The sequence below is a fragment of the Coregonus clupeaformis genome, chromosome 27, assembly GCF_020615455.1.
Source record: "Coregonus clupeaformis isolate EN_2021a chromosome 27, ASM2061545v1, whole genome shotgun sequence".
In the NCBI taxonomy this organism is placed as follows: domain Eukaryota; kingdom Metazoa; phylum Chordata; class Actinopteri; order Salmoniformes; family Salmonidae; genus Coregonus; species Coregonus clupeaformis.
In genome coordinates this window covers 34,742,532-34,749,079 of record NC_059218.1, presented here as the reverse complement: position 1 = coordinate 34,749,079, position 6,548 = coordinate 34,742,532, and positions in this window count along the sequence as shown.

Below are 6,548 nucleotides of genomic sequence, written 5' to 3'. Positions count from 1 at the left end.
CGGGAAGATTGCCCGTTATTTTGTTTTTCTAAGGACCCAGCAAACGGAGGCCGTGAGAGAACCTACAGTGCATTTGGAAAGTATTCAGACATTTACATTTTAGTCATTTAGCAGATGCTCTTATCCAGAGCAACTTACAGTTAGTGAGTGCATACATTTTCATACTGGCCCCCCTGGCCCCCCGTGGGAATCAAACCCACAACCCTGGTATTGCAAGCGCCATGCTCTACCAACTGAGCTACACGGGGCCTATTACTTTTTCCCCATTTTGTTACGTTACAGCCTTATTCTAAAATTGATTCAATCGTTTTTTCCCCTCATCAATCTACACACAATACCCAATAATGACAATGCAAAAATAGGTTTTTATGCAAATATATAAAAATAAATAACTGAAAAATGTCATTTACATAAGTATTCAGACCCTTAACTCAGTACTTTGTTGATGCACCTTTGGCAGCGATTACAGCCTTGAGTCTTCTTGGGTATGACGCTACAAGCTTGGCACACCTGTATTTGGGGAGTTTCTCCCATTCATCTCTGCAGACCCTCTCAAGCTCTGTCAGGTTGTATGGGGAGCGTCGCTACACAGCTATTTTCAAGTCTCTCCAGAAATGTTAGATCGGTTCAAGTCCGGCTCTGGCTGAGCCACTCAAGGACATTCAGAGACTTGTCCCGGAGCAACTCCTGCATTGTCTTGGCTGTGTGCTTAGGGTCATTGTCCTGTTGGAAGGTGAACCTTCGCCCCAGTCTGAGGTCCTGAGCACTCTGGAGCAGGTTTTCATCAAGGATCTCTCTGTACTTTGCTCCGTTCATCTTTCCCTCGATCCTGACTAGTCTCCCAGTCCCTGCCGCTGAAAAACAACGTACTGAGTAAAGGGTCTGAATACTTACACTACCGTTCAAAAGTTTAGGGTCAAACATACAGTCGTGGTCAAAAGTTTTGGAGAATGACACAAGTATTGGTCTTCACAAAGTTTGCTGCTTCAGTGTGTTTAGATATTTTTATCAGATGTTACTATGGTATACTGAAGTATAATTACAAGCATTCCATAAGTGTCAATGGCTTTTATTGACAATTACATTATGTTTATGCAAAGAGTCAATATTTGCAGTGTTGACCCTTCTTTTTCAAGACCTCTGCAATCAGCCCTGGCATGCTGTCAATTAACTTCTGGGCCACATCCTGACTGATGGCAGCCCATTCTTGCATAATCAATGCTTGGAGTTTGTCAGAATTTGTGGGTTTTTGTTTGTCCACCCGCCTCTTGAGGATTGACCACAAGTTCTCAATGGGATTAAGGTCTGGGGAGTTTCCTGGCCATGGACCCAAAATGTAGATGTTTTGTTCCCCGAGCCACTGTCACGATCGTCGGGAACAGAGGAGGACCAAGGCGCAGCGTGATGAACGAACATATTTATTTAATTAATGAATGCACGAACAAAACAACAAAACGAAAACGTGACGTCCTACGGTAAACACAACCCAAACGGAACAAGATCCCACAAACACGAATGGAAAACAGACTGTTTAAATATGGTTCCCAATCAGAGACAACCAGCCACAGCTGACACTCATTGCCTCTGATTGAGAACCACACTGGCCAACATAGAAATAGAACACATAGACCTACAACACAGAACTAGAATACATAGAATCTACACACCCTGGCTCAACATATAGAGTCCCCAGAGCCAGGGTGTGACAGTACCCCCCCCAAAGGCGCGGACTGCGACCGCGCCTCAACATAGACAAACCAGGGGAGGGCTGGGTGGGCATTCCTCCTCGGAGGCGGTTCCGGCTCGGGCTTGACCACCACCCTTCAATACTCCCCGTAGCGCCCCTGGTCCGGTCTGGCCCCGCTGGCTGGAGCTGGACTGGACATCGTAGGAGCGGATTGCTTCAGCTCCGGTGTGGAGCAGCTGACCGGTACCTGACCAGGCACCGGTGACCCAGGCACGGGTTGTGCCGGACTGACGACGCACACCCCTGGCTTGGTGCGTGGAGCAGGAACGGGCCGGACCGGACCGACGACACACACCCCTGGCTTGGTGCGTGGAGCAGGAATGGACCGGACCGGACTGACGATGCGCACCCTTGGCTTGGTGCGTGGAGCAGGAACGGGCCGGACCGGGCTGACGATGCGCACCCCTGGTTTGGTGCGTGGAGCAGCAACGGGCCTTACCGGGCTGACGACTCGCACCCCTGGCTTGGTGCGAGTGGCAGGAACAGGCCGGGCCGAGCTGACGACTCGCACCCCTGGCTTGGTGCGAGTGGCAGGAACAGGCCGGGCCGGGCTGGCGACGCGCACCGTAGGCTTGGTGCGAGTGGCAGGAACAGGCCGGGCCGGGCTGGCGACGCGCACCGTAGGCTTGGTGCGTGGAGCAGGAACAGGCCGGGCCGGGCTGGCGACACGCACCGTAGGCTTGGTGCGAGGGGCAGGAACAGGCCGGGCCGGGCTGTGGAGACGGATAGGAGGCCTGGAGTGAAGAGCGGCCACAACCCGTCCTGGCTGAATGCCTACCTTCACACACACTGTGTGAGGCATCCGCACAGGACGTACAGGGCTGTGTACCCGTACTGGCATAACAGCACGTGACACTGGCGCAGGATATCCGGGACTGAGGAGAGGCACTGGAGACCACGAGCGCTGAGCCGGCACACTCCGTCCTGGCTGCATGCCCACCTTCGCACGACACGTGCGGGTGCTCGCACAGGACGTACCGGACTATGCCGGACCACTCGTGGCACAGTACGCAGCTCCGCATACCGCGGAACCTGCCCAGTCCCATGCTGCCATGCCTGAGTACGGGGAGTTGGCTCTGCTCTCCATCCAGGCTCCGCCAACCTGCCTTCTGGCCCCCCAAACCCGGTGGCCTCCTCTCCAAATCTCCCAAATCGCCCTGTGGCAGCCTCCTGCTGCCCAGTCGCCCATGCCGTGTGCCCCCCCCTAAAAAATTTTTGGGGTTGCCTCTCGTCCGACCGACGACGACACTGTTTACGCCGTTGCTCCTCTCTACGTCGCGCCTCTACCGTCTCCCTCCATGGACGGCGATCCATCCCGGCCTGGATTTCCTCCCAGGTCCAGGACCCCTGCCCGTCCAAGATCTGCTCCCACGTCCAGGCTGCCTGCTCCTGGACACGCTGCTTGGTCCTGGTATGGTGGGATCTTCAGTCACGATCGTCGGGAACAGAGGAGGACCAAGGCGCAGCGTGATGAACAAACATATTTATTTAATTAATGAATGCACGAACAAAACAACAAAACGAAAACGTGACGTCCTACGGTAAACACAACCCAAATGGAACAAGATCCCACAAACACGAATGGAAAACAGACTGTTTAAATATGGTTCCCAATCAGAGACAACCAGCCACAGCTGACACTCGTTGCCTCTGATTGAGAACCACACTGGCCAACATAGAAATAGAACACATAGACCTACAACACAGAACTAGAATACATATAATCTACACACCCTGGCTCAACATATAGAATCCCCAGAGCCAGGGTGTGACAGAACTTAGTAATCACGTTTGCCTTATGGCAAGGTGTTCGTCACCAAACTGTTCTTGGATGGTTGGGAGAAGTTGCTCTTGGAGGATGTGTTGGTACCATTCTTTATTCATGGCTGTGTTTTTAGGCAAAATTGTGAGTGAGCCCACTCCCTTGGCTGAGAAGCAACCCCACACATGAATGGTCTCAGGATGCTTTACCGTTGGCATGACACAGGACTGATGCTAGCGCTCACCTTGTCTTCTCCGGACAAGCTTTTTTCCGGATTCCCCAAACAATCAGAAAGGGGATTCATCAGAGAAAATGACTTTACCCCAGTCCTCAGCAGTCCAATCCCTGTACCTTTTGCAGAATATCAGTCTGTCCCTGATGTTTTTTCTGGAGAGAAGTGGCTTCCTCGCTGCCCTTCTTAACACCAGGCCATCCTCCAAAAGTCTTCGCCTCACTGTGTGTGCAGATGCACTCACACCTGCCTGCTACCATTCCTGAGCAAGCTCTGCACTGGTGGTGCCCCGATCTCGCAGCTGAATCAACTTTAGGAGACGGTCCTGGCGCTTGCTGGACTTTCTTGGGCGCCCTGAAGCCTTCTTCACAACAATTGAATTGAGGTTTTTAAATTAATTTTTATTTAACCTTTATTTAACTAGGCAAGACAGTTAAGAACAAATTCTTATTTACAACGATGACCTACACTGGCCAAACGCGGACGACGCTGGGCCAATTGTGCACCGCCCTATCGGAGTCCAAATCACAGCCAGTTGTGATACAGCCTGGAATCTAACCAGGGGATCTGTAGTGATGCCTCAAGCACTGAGATGCAGTGCCTTAGACCCCTGCGCCACTCGGGAGCTCTTGAAGATCCGATAAATGGTTGATTTAGGTGTAATCTTACTAGCAGCAATATCCTTTCCTGTGAAGCCCTTTTTGTGCAAAGGAATGTTGACGGCACGTGTTTCCTTGCAGGTAACCATGGTTAACAGAGGAAGAACAATGATTTCAAGCACCACCCTCCTTTTAAAGCTTCCATTCTGTTATTCTAACTCAATCAGCATGACAGAGTGATCTCCAGCCTTGTCCTCATCAACACTCTCACCTGTGTTAACGAGAGAATCACTGATCCTTTTGTGGCAGGGCTGAAATGCAGTGGAAATGTTTTTTGGGGGGATTAAGTTCATTTTCAATTAATTCAATTAATTGCAATTCATCTGATCACTCTTCATAACATTCTGGAGTATATGCAAATTGCCATCATAAAAATTGAGGCAGCAGACTTTGTGAAAATTAATATTTATGTCATTCTCAAAACTTTTGACCACAACTGTACATGAAATGAGTTTGAATAGGAAATATAGCAAAATTAATAGGAAATGTAGTCATTGACAAGGTTATAAATAATGATTTTTAATTGAAATAATAATTGTGTCCTTCAAACTTTGCTTTCGTCAAAGAATCCTCAATTTTCAGCAATTATAGCCTTGCAGACCTTTGGCATTCTAGTTGTCAATTTGTTGAGGTAATCTGAAGAGATTTCACCCCATGCTTCCTGAAGCACCTCCCACAAGTTGGATTGGCTTGATGGGCACTTCTTACATACCATATGGTCAAGCTGCTCCCACAACAGCTCAATAGGGTAGAGATCCGGTGACTGTGCTGGCCACTCCATTATAGACAGAATACCAGCTGACTGCTTCTTCCCTAAATAGTTATTGCATAGTTTGGAGCTGTGCTTTGGGTCATTGTCCTGTTGTAGGAGGAAATTGGCTCCAATCAAGCGCCGTCCACAGGGTATGGCATGGCGTTGCAAAATGGAGTGATAGCCTTCCTTCTTCAAGATCCCTTTTACCCTGTACAAATCTCCCACTTTACCACCACCAATGCACCCCCAGACCATCACATTGCCACCACCATGCTTGACAGATGGCATCAAGCACTCCTCCAGCATCTTTTCATTTGGTCTGCGTCTCACAAATGTTCTTCTTTGTGATCCGAACTCCTCAAACTTCGATTAGTCTGTCCATAACACTTTTTTCCAATCTTCCTCTGTCCAGTGTCTGTGTTCTTTTGCCCATCTTAATATTTTATTTTGATTGGCCAGTCTGAGATATGGCTTTTTCTTTGCAACTCTGCCTAGAAGGCTTTTTTACATCACTAAGTTTGGCGTAGAAATCAGCCTTACAACACAGGCAGTATGCCCGTGTATCATCTCCAATAAACGTCTTCAACCAGCCTTTGAATTCAGGGTTTGATTCCCACTCCTTTCTGTATTTTTGAGGTGTACAGATTAGACTGAGACATGATGAGCTAGCCAGCTAGATGTTTAGCTTATGTCACAGAGAGGCACACACACAGTGGACGAGGTGAGTAAGTGACTGAGGCTGTGTGAGTCAAATGCAGTGATTTATTTTAGACAAAGAACATTTTACATTTACATCCTGCCCTGAATGTAAGCCAGGGCGGGATCAGCCAGCGGCAGCTTCCCTCATGCGCGATTCATTTGCAGTCTGGACGCGGAGGGGTGAACATCTCCTGCTCTGACTGCAGCTGGGAGGGACTGCTGCGCGAGGACTGGGCCGCATGTGAGTGCTTTGGGACGGGGCCCACAGCAGCACCTGCTGCTCGTTGAGAAGAGTAAGAACGATACGTGCTTTCACGTCAGAGTCTCCAAAAGTCTCCATTAACACCAGAAAAAGTCGCTAGATTTGTCGCTAGTCGATTTTTTGAAAATGTGTCGCTAGAGGGGTCTGAAAACTCACTAAATATAGCGACAAAGTCGCTAACTTGGCAACACTGAACAAGCATAACCTACTCAGGTGAGCTCATTTATAGACTTGGTCCAGCCTCTGACCAGGTGGTCGTTATGGGACGGTCATGTGATCTTGATAGAGGTGTTTGGCGACCAATGAGTAGCGGGATTGTCCAATGTGGGGAGGAAATGGGGATTTTGAATTTGAACAGGGGGGTTGATTTTACGATCTCAAATTCTCAGTTCTCATGATTGGTCTCCAGTCCATGGTCTCCAAAGTGCCTCCG